At 45.1% G+C, this 16,493-nt stretch overlaps 1 long non-coding RNA gene across 1 annotated transcript; it reads right to left on the bottom strand.

Moving 5' to 3' along the window:
- Positions 1-910: 910 nt before the first annotated feature.
- Positions 911-4,202, bottom strand: LOC111858392 (uncharacterized). Its single transcript, XR_002841577.2, has 2 exons — positions 2,109-4,202; positions 911-1,751 (listed from the first exon to the last, which is right to left on the bottom strand). It is a non-coding gene; the product is annotated as an uncharacterized lncRNA (long non-coding RNA).
- Positions 4,203-16,493: the final 12,291 nt, after the last annotated feature.

Raw genomic sequence — 16,493 nt, forward strand, 5'->3', positions numbered from 1 at the left:
AAAAATAAGCCGTAAACGTTAGCGTGCTGATATTACGGCTAATGTTTTTGCTTGGGTTGGAAGGATGACCTTATTTATGATGAATCCAGCATGGCGGAGTGTCAGCGGTCTGACCACCCATCTTCCAGTACTGTTTATGGATTTTGGATCACGGTTATAAGGTGGGCACGTATGTACATAGACGTTAAGACGTCTGAACGCCATACCTTTGGCCTTGGGCTGGGTATTGGAATACGTGAAGTAAATCATGCAGTCGTGGGCAGAATATGCAAAATCCACAAACACGGTGTGCTTGAATACGTTGTTTTTTTTCCGTAAACGCCCCATCGTGAGTAACATTTACCATGATGAGCAACATTATGACGGATAAAACAGAGCCAACCCTATTTCGGTGTCTGGTCTTGGCCGGGACTAGGGCTCCCTCCCTCCCCAGGCCCTGTAGCACCGTCATTTGAGGGCTGCGGTGCATCTGGGGCCAGAGCCAGACCAACATTGTGACCCTACATTCTTGAAAGAAAAAAAAAACAGACAAAAACGAAGTGTAGCCTGCACAAACAGCTCAGACAGCGTACTGAAAAACTGTCTTATGTCTTTGATGGAGAAACAGCACCATCTGCAGTCCACGCTCCGGAACTCCTAGAGCAGTGGTCTCCAACCTATTTATTTATTTAACAATGCAAGCCAGATCTGCAAGGGAAATAGTTTGGGATCTACTGAGTCGCTACACATATTTTGCTCTTCGGGTGGGGGTTGCTGGATGTCTGTATTGCCGATTGACCTGTCGATCCCGACAGAGGATGGTTATGCATAGTAATCTGGGGTGATCCGTTGTTCGAGTGCATTGACTATCTCTGCTGTTTAGTGAAGAATGCAAAGGAAACAGAGTAAATGACTGTAAACGTCACAAAAATGAAATCTGTGATATATGTGTTTATTTTGAAATAGTTCTTGTGCCTATTCCTGCTTTTTTCAGGAAACATCTTGGTCTGATTTTTTTTCAGTATGACTTTAACATGTCCTGAGAGAGTTTTATGGTACATCTGCCAGTTATTAAGTATATTCCTTTGGAACTGTAATAGGCACAGCTAACATGTGACAGCCAATTTTGACGGTAAATCTTCAGGCCAGTGAATTACCCCATGTGTCATACGTCACCGTTGATACCCTGGTGTCTCAGAAAGAGGCAATTCAGACAATAACCACAAATTTACATCTGCCGCTTGTCGCTGTGAAACTTTCCAAGAGGGTGATTTTCCATGGATATTCAGATTTTTCTGCCTAGAGGCAAGAACGACTTAGAGTCGCAAGAACGACTACGGGAATGAACTAAGCAGAAGGATAATGTGTGTGACTCTCCTGACAGCTGGTCACTGCCTTGGGGTCTCAGTGACAGCCATGTGTCATTGCAGAGGATGGTCAGAACTCAGTTGAAGCCTCACAATCTTGGCTCTAGGGAAGGACTGTGATATTCTACCTGCCCTGCAGCACTGTGTAACTTCCAGGCAATTTTTAGCTTCTGAAAGTAAAATATCAACAGCATTGCGTCATCTTCTGCTTCTCTGGGTCTCAGCCTTTGGAGTGCAGGTCCCACAGGACGTTCTCCAAAGAAGGGCTGGCGAGAGAGTGGGAGGGTCGTCCCCAGTGCCTGGTGGCGAGATCCACCGTGTGAGTGACGTATGATGATGGTGCAGCAATGCACTTGGGCATGGAGATGTGGCAGTTCAGTGAGAATGTCCATGGTAGAAATGAGCCTGAAATGAGAGAATTACGGCGATAAAGTTAAGATTTATTTTTACTTTGAAACCTGATTAATAACAGGGGTACTTGGACGGAGTTTACTGGGATCTGGCCACTGAAGTTACTCCGAATTTCCATAGAACGTATTCAACTTTTATTCTTTAGAAAAACAGAGATATGGGAGAAGATGAAAAACATCTGGATATAATATGTGCTGCCTTCACCCCCAGAGCTAGGGAATGCCTTGGCTGCATTTCAGAAGGCAGAGCTGTCCTTCGCAGCGAAGGGAGCCGTCACCTTCGGGGAGGTGAAACACATGCGTGACTTTTGCTCCTTGAGCATAGCAAAGCATGCTGGGACCATGCTACAACCTTTGACCTTTTCCATGGAAATCTGGGGGCCCAAGTGCAGTCCTCACACATAATCTTCGGCCGGAGGGCCAAGTAAATAGTTGACTTTCCCTGCTAGGAATGGAAAAAGGAGTGCAAACATACTTATAAACACATGTACTCGAATGCAGGGTACAGCCTCATCAAATCTACATTTTCCCTAAAACAATCCTGTCAAATGCATATAAACTGCAAGATGATGATGTGTGTTCTATGCTACGGTTTATCTTTGTGTATATATGCTTATACATGTATAGCACTGACTACTATTACCAAGCAAACAAAAGGGAAGTATGCTAAATGTTTATGGGAGAGTTATATACAAAATTCATATACGTAAAGTGGTTGTGTAGAGCAAGCGTCTGGGCTATGTAATGATAATTTATGCACTTACTCTTCCTGGGTGGTCATTCTTTTTAGTGGATGAACCTGATTTTTGGCCAGCAGTATGTTCATAAAAATAAGTCAGTAAATTCTAAGTGCAATGGTCAGACTCGCAGGTTTAAAAACTGTCAGAACTGACTGTAATCTCAGTGTCTTTCAGGCACTGAACACGGATCCATTCACGTCACACGCCAATGACTTCAAAGAGAACCATTTCAGTGGACGTGGAATTTAAAATTTTTTTTTTAGATTTCATAATGTTGCACTAGCTTGAGAGAAACTCCACAAAAAGTCAGTTTAGGGGCATTACTATTTAGGCAGTTAAATGCCTGCAGGTTTTTGCTAAAATTCAGTGTTATCATAGGAAATAGCCCAACCTGGCTTTCATAAATTGTGGATTAACAGTGGGTTTCCACATAATTAAAATATTTCCTTAGATGAGATTACTCAAGCCCTAAATTATGTGTACTAATGATTTAATTCACAAAGGCTCCATCGGTACATTTTATGGACTGGGGAGTAAGATGGAACATCTGCTGTTCAGAAGTGCATTGTGATGTTCTGCATCCATCCATCCATCCATCCATCCATCTATCCATCTTCTTACCTCTTATTCAGTGCAGGGCTGTATAGGACATCTGAAGATCACCCCTAGAAGGCCCCTTGCATCATAACTGCCTTTTGGTCCAGGACAGTATATTCCTGTCTTAAGGGAGACGGTCTTAAGGGATTGTTGCTGTTCACCATCTCAACTGTTGTATAAAATACGCATGTTTATGAGACCAGCACAAACTAGAATGTGCCTTATCTGGAACAATCAATGGGTGTGTGCAGGAAACTCGAGCAAGGGGAGCTAATTTAATGCTGCTGGAACCAAATTGTGATGTTAACTGGTTCCACTGCCTTGTGTTCACTGGAGGTGGGTTGAGTGACATTGCAAAGCCTTTCATGCCTGGGATCCACTGTAGTCTGAAGATGCCAGTCGTGGTGATTTAATTAGATGATTGCTTTGTTTTATACTCTTACTAAGTCGCATTTGAGGGGCACTCGATACCCAACTGAGGTACCCGGGTACCCAGATCTAATTTTGTGCCGTATTAAGCTGAGGACTGGGAAGATGACTCTGTGGTGCCATCTGTCCCGCATCCTCCACTTTGAATCTCCGAATGAGTAATGGAGTCCGTGTTTGAAAGAAGCCCACATCTGGGGCTGCAGCTGGGGTAAGGGATGGGATGGAAGCGAGCGAGCAGACACTTTCCATAAACTGTTTGAAGAAAAGGAAAACACACAGAGAGGCAACAGCTGATGCATTAGAAAGAAATCATGCTGGAATTAGTGCTCTCGTCTCTGATTTGTGGGCTCAGTCCTGTGTTTAATGGTTTGGAGATGTTGAGCTGCCATACGTCAACACCCTTGCAGGAAAAATTGCCCAGGCCTCAGCAGTCATTCTCATCAGACCCCCCCCCCCCATTACAATAACCCATTCAAGTAAGAAGACATAGCAACAGCAAAGCTGGGCAAATACATTTATACCATAGGGGACATGATCCCAGCTGTCCACAGTTACCAGGAAGAAGGAAATAGCTTTCAGTCAAAAGAAATGCAGCTGTCCTCTATGCTGTGTCAGCCCAGGTCTGGCCAGAAATCTGCTCTTCGCGGTAACTAATGCCTCAAGCAGATGTGCAGGCACTGCAAAGGTGCATGTTTACATCTTGCGCACATGGAAATCTGGCACATATTCAGCACCGCTCTGCGGATTCAGGAGATGGTAGGACCAGCTGAGAGTTTATAGGGTCCTTTCTCCATACCCAAGCTACATATGTCCTGTGATACTTTATCCAGGGTGTTTAACACAGCTGTGAATCATGGCCAAACTTAACATCCGTGTTACAGGCAGTAGCGTTGCATGCATCGATCTGTGGACTAGGGCGATCATCCCGCAGTGAGTTTGATTCAAAAAGCTTTGATGACCAGAACTTAGGTCTCATCATTTCGGCTTTCATGCCTCCCATTTCGCTTCTTGTTCAGCAGGGAAAATCAAAATGCTTCTTCTTAGTAAATAACAGGACATTCTGCCTCCTGCTTATCTAAGATTAACAATGTTTAGATGTTGGGAGGCATGCTTGGAGAGCAGAATGCAGGCCACCCTGTAATTCCTGGAACAAGTTTATAAAAGTTTCTAGTCTCCGTCAATGGGGTGTTCAGCCTGTGTAGCGGGTCTGCCAGCTGGTGTAAGGGGCTCCCTCTAGTATCTGTATGAATATCTGGACCTATGTTTTTGATCAGGCATTACCTCAGGCTACTTAAACACTCCTTAACTAAACCTGCTAGAACTGCTGTTTATTTTGGCGCCTGCTTTTCTTCACGTATTTGTCATACATCAGTATCATATGCTTCTCCCACTTATTGTGTGCCAGTACAGCTCTGACCAGCTATATGCCCAGTAAATCACTCAGTTTTTGCTGAAATTGCACCTACATTATTTTTTTGTTAGTGGGTCCCTGTATCACGAAGCCAGATTTCTTGCTTAGCCGAATAACTTGCCAGATTTAAGGTAGTCCGGGCTAAATGTAAGTGAACAAAGATAAAGTCCATTTGAACTGGGGCACCTTAAATCTGACAAGTTATCTGGCTAAGCAAGAAATCCTGATTTGTGATACAGGAGGTTAAGGGGCCAGTTACCCTTGCACTCAGAGAGGTCTCCTGTTTAACTATCAAAGCAACTTCCTCTCTTCCTTAGTCATCTGGCTTTGTTCTCAGCTCCAACATGGAGTTAATATTGCATAACTTATATGGTATCATGGCTGAGAGGACAATATTATGATTTATTATGGCTGAGGATTTTAATCCCTCCACAAGTCTGTGCATGTGGAGCTTGCATGTCCTTTTGATGTTCGTGTTTGTTTCCTCCCACTGTAAAGAAATAAAATGCGATTAGGTTAATTGCAAACTGTTGCTCTACTGCTCGTCCCTTCAGCCATGTCTGGAACGGCGATATTCTCAGACTTCCATGGAACTAGATTGGAGAAACATCTGGAGGCTTCCTCCTCTGTGATCGCTTTGAAGCAGTCAACAGAATACTTTTACCTGGCCAAAGACTCATGGCAGTGATTTTGGAAGCCTCTGATGCTTTGTTGGGCTTTTCAGAATTTCTTCAGAATCCTGCTGTATTCAGAACTATTTGGAACAAAGTTGCTCGTACCACCCCCAATCTGTCTGATGTCCCTGGTGCTCCGGCTGACCACCTCCGCAAACCCAAACAGCAACCTCACCATGGCTGCTGGCCATGTTGTGGATCATCACACGGGGAGCAGAAGTCCAGCCCCATAGAAGGAACCTCAGCAGAGACACAATGAGGTCTCCACATGACATGAAGATAATTAAATTGTTGTCACATATAGACAGGAGTCGCTGCATAAACTCACTGTGATTTCCTGCTTTAAACTCTTGCCATAGCAAGAGAATGGTGTGGATCTGTTTTCATTCTGTATCACCTCGAGACTTCTTAAAATGTGCTTGCTCCAGCTTCTTCCTGTGACCTACCCTGATCAGATGTCTAATTATTCATAACTGATTGTTTTGAATTCTTTTGTTGTGGTTCTTCAGCCAAAACGTTTAAGAGAAAATTCAGGCAACATGGAAACTTTGCAGAGTTAGAAATTAAATATCCAGTGTTTCTCCAAAGAAATAAAAACAGATTTTTGAACAGTAAAAATTTCCTGTGGTGTCTCTTTGTTGGAATGATATGGCCCGAGGGCTGTAGCCTCAGGATATGGCAACAGTCTTCAGTTTCAATTTGTATTTATAGTTGTGTAATTTGTGTTCCCCTCCCAGCTCTACCAACTACAGTAGCATCACTGGGTACTTTTTAGCATTAACATGGACAATTGGGAAATCACTGAGGGAATAGGATGTTCCCCTCCCAGAAAACAACAACAGAATATCAAGATGCCTCTTTTCTACTTTTAAATCTCATTTTATCCAGCCAACTAGCACATTTTTATGGACTGAGAAAAAACCCCAGGCATCCTGGGGCGCTGTGCATCCTGGGGCGCAGTGCATCCTGGGGCGCAGTGCATCCTGGGGCGCTGTGCATCCTGGGGGGCAGTGCATCCTGGGGGGCAGTGCATCCTGGGGGGCAGTGCATCCTGGGGGGCAGTGCATCCTGGGACAGGCTCACGTCCCAAGACTGGCAGCTAATATTACTGTTTGTCACTTTTATGTTTTTTTCTCTGGGCTCATTTGGGAGCTCAGGAAGGTTGGAAAATGAAGGATTTCTCATACCCAGCTTAGTCAGGAAGCTTACATGCAAGGGATGACTTTGGTTGACCTGCGTTGGGTAGTGCATGTTCACAGGAGGCATTTAGTTTGGTCCACAAGCTTTGGGTTTCCCTGGAGTGGTTCTTCTCCCACGCAGCCTCAGGGGAACAGGAAACACTTCCGGGGAGCTGGGGGGGGTTCACCACAAGTATCACCTTCCTTCATTGGCAGTGCAAATTTCCCCAACGAGGGGTCATTACACAACAAGCTAACGTCACACTTCACATCGCCAGATCCCGTTATCACCAGACGAGGGCTAAAGTGTGTTTGCTAAACCCAATGCAATGAACTTTAACTGCAACACTCAACTTCATATGTCTCTTCCACATACGACATTCTTTCTGCTTTTTGATCCTTATCTTCAAACAGTGGTTATTTATGGATGTAGTATGATGTGTTCTGTACTTCATTAGCCTTGTAATATGCAGTTCCAAAGTCAACACAGTAAATGGCTCTTGTCCAAATTAGCTCTTCAAATAAAACCAAACATGAGTGAATTTTGTAAACAATGCAAATTGATTTTGTTGGATATTTTGTGGAGCAGATCACTGCTTTTTGTTCTAGACTTCCTTAACCCAACCACATGCCTCATTGATACTAAGAACAAGACAGACCTCTAGTGGTGGGCACCACTTACTGCAAGGCATTGAGGAATGCCTTTACAGTAGCTCTATAATTTATTCTTCAAATTCCTAAGAATTCCTTCATAAATCCCTATGCTTGCTTGTAAATGCTCTTGGATCCAAGTACACACACAACCATAACACACACACACATAAGTTTGTAATTATATCTTTGTGGGGACTCTCCATTCACTTCTGTGGGGAAAACTCTAATCCCACCATGACAACTTTAACCCCTACCCAGCCCTAACCTTAACCATAAGTAACCAAAACAACATGAGACTTTTGGCATTTTTACTTTTTTGATTGCATTCACAGGTCTTTGTGGGGACCAGAAAAATGGTCCCCACAACATCAAAATAACAGGTTTTTATTACATTGTGGGGGACATTTGGAGCCCCACAATGTAATGTAAACCTAATCCACACACACATGCACACACACTTGTGTTACCAGAAAGACACATGAATGTTGCACACATGAACACAAGACCCAAAGAAACACTCAAAAGAGAGAAATGTAGATATTTTTTAGTCCATATCGCTGTAGCAAAAAGAGGGAGTTGTGTCCAAAATAACTTTAATATGCAGAGAACGTGAGTGTGAACTATGGACTTTGGAGAGGTTGGTGCTCGCTCTTCTCCAGCCTGTCAGCCTTTTGTGATTTTAATCTTTTGATAAAATAAATGAGGGTGTTTTTCTTGGCCGTTCTTGATGCCTGAGGTACTTCGTCCTGGACAAACACGCCTCCGTGCCAACAGGGGGAGCGTTTGCAGCGCTCAGCCTTCTCAGCCGTCGCTCTCACTGCGGGACCTACGCGCTTGTCTTCACGTTCTCTTTACGCACAGTGGGTGTGCGGCGGCATTTATCTGTTTATCGACGCCTCGGAGCCAGCTAAGCGGAAAGCAGCGCACCGGGAGTCCAATTAGAGTGAAACAACGCTGGGGTCAGGCTCCTTACGAGCAGGGAGAGCTGGAGAGCTGGGGGGCGAATCGAGCGATCCTCACCTTCTCCCTGCTGCGTTTTCTCCTTGGCTTTAACTGCACCGTGGGAGAGGTGACCTGAGTCCTGAGGTGTCCCGCCGAATCCCCCCTCGCATAGACGGAAAGAAAGAATGAGTGTAGGACTCGGAAGGAGGAGGGCTTCACGCTAACCTGACATCTAAAATAAACTACAGCTCTTCCAGCCTCGGTGACCTGCAGAGACGAAATATTAACTCAAAGAAAACTGCTGAATGTGTCGCATTTTCAATAGAGAAAAGCACTCAGAACAAACAGGATATCCGGGTTAAAAACTAGATCATGTACAGAACCGGAAAGCCATGGAGAACAATTAGCTTAGAGTCCTGGATCGCGATACTGGTGGCCTGATCCCACCGTCTTACAAGGAGAGCGAATCAAACGCCGTCGCTGAACACGATGCCCACGGATCACGGCTCCAAGGCACTCGGTTCGCCCTGCCCCGGTCACATGACCTCTCAACAAGTCCAGGTAGCGCCACAGCCTTCAAATGCAATTCAAGCTTTTATGTTTACACCAGCAGCAGAGCAAGACGGACTGAGGGCCATAAGTTTGACCAACTTATGAGGCAGCAAAGCATTATTTTCCAGCACCTTTGGGAGGGAAGTTAAAACATGCTGAATGAGGCAGAAGTAGTAAGTGGCACCCTTTATTATGGGGATTTGTCTGCAGACGTTTTTCCTGTTTTAGAATAATAGCTCTTCCATCTCTCCATCTTAGGAGATGTTACAGTGCAGTGTGACACTTCTGGCTTTGCTTTAGGAATCTGCAGACATAAACCAGAATGACGAGTAGCGATGCAAATGAAAAGCCAGCAATTCAGATGCTCAAAGGGATGCCAAATTAAAAGGAGCCTTTTGGAATATCCCAATGAACAAAGGAACCAGCGGTGTATTGAACGTATGGCCTGGAGAGCCAAGGAAAACAATAGCATTCAATGACGGGGAAATGAGTATAAGGTTAACTCTTACATGCCCCTACAATACAATGTTACTATGAGAAGTCACCTGACATGGTCCTTTGGGGTCAATTTGACCCCAGGATAGGCGTGAGCATCAAAACCCCATGGCAGGTTATGATGAAGTCATGGACAACCTGAGAATACAAAGGCAGAAATATAAGCCAAATGATGCATTATTACCCACATACAGTAACATCCACCCTCTCAACTAAAGCTTTATAGAGAAATAAGGCCAAAATACACCTCTACCGGAGAAATGGAAATCACTGTGGGTGATCCAGAGAGCGTGAAGCTCAGCGGAGGTGGGATCTCACTGCGGGTGCACATGAATGCCTCTGGAAGCAGCTCCCCCATCTTTATCGATGATGTAACCGTTGACGGCATGACAGAATGACTCCAGAAGGTCACAGGAACATCTTGTCGGCCTAAATGCCAGAAGAAGCCCCACTGTCCGTCTGGTCAGAATGACAGAGAACCCTTTGCCAGAAGAGTGGATGAGTTCATTGGGGGAAAAGAAGCGGAAAATCTTAGCTTGGTCAGTCTCCCAATTTAACTCCAACTGAGTATGAACCCCCCCCACCCAATACAAACAACAAAAATGCCTTAATGCAAAACTAGCCTTAATATCTCAAGACAGTGATGTAAACAGGGCGCAGCTGAACTCCGCAGTCAGGAGTCTTTTTTAAACTTTCATTGCACATAAAGACTTGTACGTACAACAATGCCTCCCTCTCCCCACAGTCCCTGGGGTGATTATGCCAGTCTTTATCAGGCTGACGGCGATTCTCCTCGCCCGCAAAGACAAGTCGGTAAGAGACTGCAGAACCTGTAGGGGAGGCAGTGTGCGGATGTGTGTGAGTAAGTGACAAGGGCTGTAAAGAAAGAATCGGAGTACGGTTTTACCTCAGGTGTGCAAAGGAATTATTGAATAATTCTGTGGAGAGCAGGATTCCTGAAGATCAGACATGAAGAGACCCACACAAAGGTGAAAGAAGTCACATTAAATGGAGAGCAGACTTCAGACCTTCAAAATATCCCTTATACAGATTAAAAACCAAGCCTGCTGGACCCGCCCCCCCCACAGCAAGCTGCAAGATCGGGTCATTGGCTGACGTAGCTTTCGATCTCCTTTTGACTTTGAACGAAATTGAAGCGGACAGACGTGAGCAAAACAGCCAAAACCCAGGGTGAGAGGAGGACTGTGAAGGAGCAGGAGAGCAGAGGGACCTGGAAAGGAGGGGGGGTGAAGGAGAGGAGCGGGTGGGGGCAGGTTCAGCGGGGGCACGCGGCAGAGGAGTCAGCACTGGCAGGCTCAGACGTGAAGCTGGCACTTGTGTTCAGAACTAGCAGAAAATGGTAGGGGGGCGCTTCAGGAATGGGGGGTTGGCAGAGGACATGGAGTCAGATTGGCAGGGCATTGGGAATGGGAGAGGGGCAGTAGGTGACGTGGGGGGGGGGGGGGGGGGGGTTCAGAGAGAGGAGACAGGCTGAAATGTAAATGTGACCAAATCACAATTTGTGGGTGGCTGTTTTACCGGGACAGCAGTCAGGGTGGAAAGGAGAAAAGATCAGGTGGGGGGGGGGCAGGAAGTGGGAGGCACAGGAAATCCCACCAAAGGAGCAGCTGACACAGAGGCCAGCGAGGGGGGAGAACTGAGCACGACAGCGGGTTCGGAACGGTGGCGCAGGACTGACGTCATCAGCAGGAGCTGAGGAGGTGGGGGAGGGGCAGGCGGCCTGCCACGGGCCGAGCAGGGAGACACAAGCAGAAAGAGATGTGCAGATAACGTGGGACCCAAGTGACTTATTTATGGGCGTCCATTGAGATGCCCGTTAGAAATCTTCCTCTGCTACTTTTGAATGGTACCGTGAATCCAGGCCACAGCACCATCTGCTGCTTATAAGCAGTCCAAGCAACAATGGAACCGTCATTGGTTAAAAATCTGCCTTAGGTCAGTTTATGTGGTTATTAAAAGAGGTGACAGATTCAACCCTGAAAGTCACACAGTCCACACAGCCTCCCCCCCCTCCCAACCCGCCAGTCACAGCAGTCCCATGAACCTTTGCATAGTTACCCATCAGCCCTCTTACGAAACCATGTCCGAGTTCCCTCCACAGTTGGCCTGGACAAGGCCACAAGAGCGCCTTACGGTGGAGAGATGAAGCGGGATGGCGCGACCGGGAAAATACTTTTTTTTTTAAATCAAAATTGAGTGTCGGGGACAGAGCCAAGCACGTCTGGGAAATTCCGGCAAATTCAGAGGCAAATTCCGGCTATTACCCGACAGATTGTGCACCATCGAATGACACTTTTTGGGGAGAGGGTAGACTGAGCAGGGAGAGAGAGAGAGAGGCAGGCAGCCAAGGGGAGTAGGGGGTGAAGACGACAAGGAATCTGCTTGATGACGAGCCCCCCCCCCCCCCCCCCCCCATCTCAGGGTGCGTGTTTCCTATAAACACTCATTCACAGCTTTACAATAGGACAAAATACCTCACTGTCCTTCAGTCAACATTGAGAAAAATACTCAGAAATTAGCAGCTCTTTTCCTAATGCCGGGAAGTATGGTGTTGACTAAAAGGACCAGAGCTGCGGTTAACTGGTAACCATCCCATCTCGTGTCCTCGCAGCAAAAAAAGTTTGGTCTCTTAATCAAAACAATCTAAGAAAAACACTGAGGCAGGAAACTGGTCACTTTGGTTAAAGGCATTTTCATTCCAATAAAAGTCACTATTGGAATAAACTGAATAATGATGGGTGTGTTTGCTGGTTTATTTGAACATTAATCTGTCAAGCTTAGCACTGTCGTCCCTGTAAAGCACGTAATTACACTGTCGCTGTGTGTGATGATGCTGAAGGACTGTGCAAGTTCACACAGGTTCTGAATGCTAGTATTGACAAGGGACAATGCTATAAATATGTGTGTGATCCTTAGGGATGGAGAAGAGCAGCCTTCCAAGGGCATGATGGGATGGTTCACCATGTCCTGACAAACACTGACCCACATCTCATTTAGTTACTTTGCTGGTTAAATCAGGCAATGATTGACAGGAAACCAGAACTCCACTAAACAGTGTGCTTTCAAAGACAAGCACTGATACAATACATCCAAAATTGCATATTTACACAGTACATACGTTAGAACCCTACTACCTGACTTTTAATGTTATGCGTAGTGTGAATGCATGAGAACATTATGCATGTACTCAGACATATTATGGTTGCTTTCTTGCATATTGATGTTTGCACATAGAAGTTAAAAATTGTTAAAAATATGAATATATATATATATAAACACACACACACACACACACATATATTTGAGTCAACTTATGTAACATTTTCTATGTAAAACGGTTCTGAGGAAGTGATGTTTTTCACCTCTGGCTGCAGCTCCAGACGCCTTGTGGTACAGTATAGCGTAACATCCATCACACTTCGAAATTTCAGAGTATACTACATCATCCATGTACCGTTCGCCTGCTGTCTCATCCATACCGAGGATTCGGATTCGGACATACTGATCACCTCGCATATTATACTCCTACAGCAAACAAGTATGTCATTTCAGCTGCACCCAAAGTCTTTGGTAAAAAGACAACGTACATTTTAAACCCCCACCAAACACATTACAGTTTTGTTGCATCATAACTTATTATTTTTGCGGCCATGTCTGTTAGAAGGTCAGAGACGGCCAGGTGTCTGCCTGATACCTGCAACCCCCCCCCCCCCCCCCGCCCCCTTTACCGGAGTGCAGGTTGGTCAGCCAGGCCACATAATCTCCCCCATGGAGCATCTGTGATGGGGGGGGTCTATCTTGGCGGCCTCCATCCTGGCTGTATTAAGCTAGTTGGCATGGTCGCACCCGAGCTGTCTGGCCAGAGAGGGACTGGGGGTCATAAACCTCACCCAGCATGGAGACTCACTCCATTTCAGGACAGGTCACATGTCCATTACTCTGCAGGCCAGCAGACGATCAAATAACATTCTGACCCCAGTTTAGACTTCGCATTTACCCTTAACGTTTTTTGTGGAAGGGTACGATACAATCACAATACAAAAGCTGTTTTGCTATTCCACCCAGCTAACCAGATAATCCCTGTGGTTCTGCTGAGGTTTGGCAGGTATGACCCAGTCCATGGTTTGAAGGATGATGTGAGGAAATTGAAAAACTTTACTGGTCATTCGTTTTTGTGTGTTTTTCTGCAGAATGACTTATAGTGGTACCACATATATAAAATATATGAATCTGATTATTTGTCATTGCTGACACACCATAGCACACAACAACAAAATGCATCCTCTGCATTTAACCATTATGTGACATCATGTCATAGCAGAGGGCAGCTAATTTAGCACTCGGGGAGCAGTACCTCCCTCTCACTTCCCTAAGCACTAGGCCATCACTGCCCTGCCAATCAACAGCATATTTATTCACAGGAACAAATTAGTTAAAGCTGATGCACTAGGTGAGGCTTGAACCCATAACCTCACCATTACTCTGCTGGACACTGCCATATAAGTACCACACATTGTGCCACTGAGAAGAGCGGCCTATACGTCTAATGGTAAGAGCTCCACATGATGGCATTACCATCAGCCATCAGAAGTGAACTCAATAAGTAACGTGGAAGGAGTCTACAAGACATTATATTAAGTTTTATTACACAGACCACTTCCTTCCACCACACCTCAGTCATTTATAGGCATAAAAACTTTGATCTTCAAGGAGAACAGTTCCACATTAATGTATGCTGTCTACAGAAACTGTAACTCCATTTTCTGATATCTGGCATATAAAGACAGGAAATCATTACCGGTTTTCAAAGGTTCTGCCACAAATCTGTCAGAGAACAAAGCCTGCTAACCGACAGGCCTGGTTATCTTTCCTGAAGTACTGGGACCGTGACAGTTTGTTCAGGTGCTGCAGTAACCTAGAGAATTTAAAAAAAAAAACACACATTCATCCAGAGCTCCAAGCAAACGACAAAAATACGGGACCTGTGTGTAGCTGGAACCAGCAAGAACCAACCGATGTAACAGCCTGTAGGACTGGGAAATAAAATCTCAACCCTTCAAATAGTGACAGAGAATTGAGCTGGAGCCGAAATAATTTAACTCGACTAAGTCTGTTAGAGTTTGCTTTTGTCTGACCTAGATGAGGCGTGACCAGCACTTTGGGAAAGGATAAAGAGCAAATCACCAGCAGAGTCTTACAACACATCCGTGAACAACTTTTATTAAATAAAACTGGATTAAAATCTGCGGTGTTCTGCTGATTTTGCTCCAAGGTGCTGCTAAAAATACCGAACCTGAAGCATATATGATAAGATGCAAGGAGCTAATTCTCTGAGAACTTCCCGTGACCCTCAATCCTCTCTGCATGCTGCGGTATCTTCGCTGAGATCAGGAATTTGATGGATTTATCAATCCTCCAGCAAGCACGAAGCCACCTGATATATTGCCACAGGCGATTTTGCTCCTCAGAGGAGCGGATGGGCCAATGACATCAAATTCTGAGCAACCACATGGTCCGTGATGTAATCCATCAGTGCGTGCCCACGACTCATGTTTCATCGTTTTTTTTTTTTTTTTTGGCATGATTTAATAGCCTCTGTGTGTCTTAGGAGGGGATCACCAAAAGAAATGGCTCACCCGCCTGCCTGGGAGCGTGAGGGGGCACAGGGACTCCCCAAAACACCTCCAACGTGCCATGCTGCTGCAGATTGCCAAGAAGGCCTGTAAAAGATCTTTCTCTCTTCCAATCTTCCACATTCCTTCAGATCAGCAGGGTCTTTGAGAAGACAAACCACACAACAGAGACATATGAACCCAAGGGAGGGGTTAGCCATTCAGACACACTCACAAGAGAACCCGAGGCTTCACTGTTCATGTAAGGTCCTCAGGACCACGGATGGGCTCTGCCCCGAGGATTATTGGCACCTCAGAACTGATTCATGGGAACAAGGCCACAAACGCAGACCATCTTGGAACCAGTTCTGATGATGACAAAGGAAATACGAGCAGGTGACAGGAGATTAAACGTCTTAGTAGAGCAGTGGAGGCAGATTTAGGTTCATTCATGTCAGCTGAGAGAAACCTGTTGTTGGAACTTGAACGCCTCTTAACTCGACCAACTCTGATGTCAAACGAGTCTGTTGAATTTTCTTCAACTTGTACCTCGAGCGAAATGTTGGAACTCGACCGTTTCTGCGTGGGTTTAGATGCGTTCAGCTCTTCCAATTAGGACCCCGAACAGGTTGGTTGAAAAAAAATTAACCGCAACTCAACCAAAAACTCGGAAAATGACAAAACAAAATGGACCTGCTAAAAGTTGTACAGATTGAGACGCGCCTCGGATGGGCTGACACAAAGGCAAACGGACCTACTGGGATGCTGATGCCTATGAATCGCTCTCAGTCTCACAGTACCTCTCAACCGAGTTCGACGAGTGAAAGCTGTGTTCCTGTGTTTGGTCCGATTTTTTTTGTGCTTTATCTACAGTACATTTAGTGATACAGTAATTCTGCCCCCTATGAAAGTGAGCAATGACAGCAGCAAACATAAGAGGAAAGCAATGAGAGTAACTTTACAACTTAAAAAGGAAATTATAGGGAGACTTGAAGGTGATGCACGTGTGTCTGCTTCCGCTTTGCTGTATGGGATTGTCATTTATCTCATGCTTATCGCTTTTCTATATGTGCTTTTTTATGTGTGCATTAGTTTTTATATTGATTGTTAATGCTTTTTATCATTAGGTAGACAGGTAATCATTTGAGGTCTGGAATGGATTAAATTCATTTATATCATTTCTTATGGGGACATTTGACTTGGACCAAATCATAACTCGACCAGCTTTCTGGATTGAATTAAGTTCATGTTCCAAGGTACCACTGTATATTAAATTTGTAAATCTTCTCTTTTTGTAACAATTCATATGTTCGAACAAGTCAACTATCTCCCATGAGTAAAACCATGCATAGCACACTATGGGTCAACCCTGCAACATGAGTAGATGTGAATGCAATACCAGGGACGACAACAAGGGACCACAAAGAGGATG

Source organism: Paramormyrops kingsleyae, chromosome 16 (assembly GCF_048594095.1).
Source record: "Paramormyrops kingsleyae isolate MSU_618 chromosome 16, PKINGS_0.4, whole genome shotgun sequence".
NCBI lineage: Eukaryota > Metazoa > Chordata > Actinopteri > Osteoglossiformes > Mormyridae > Paramormyrops > Paramormyrops kingsleyae.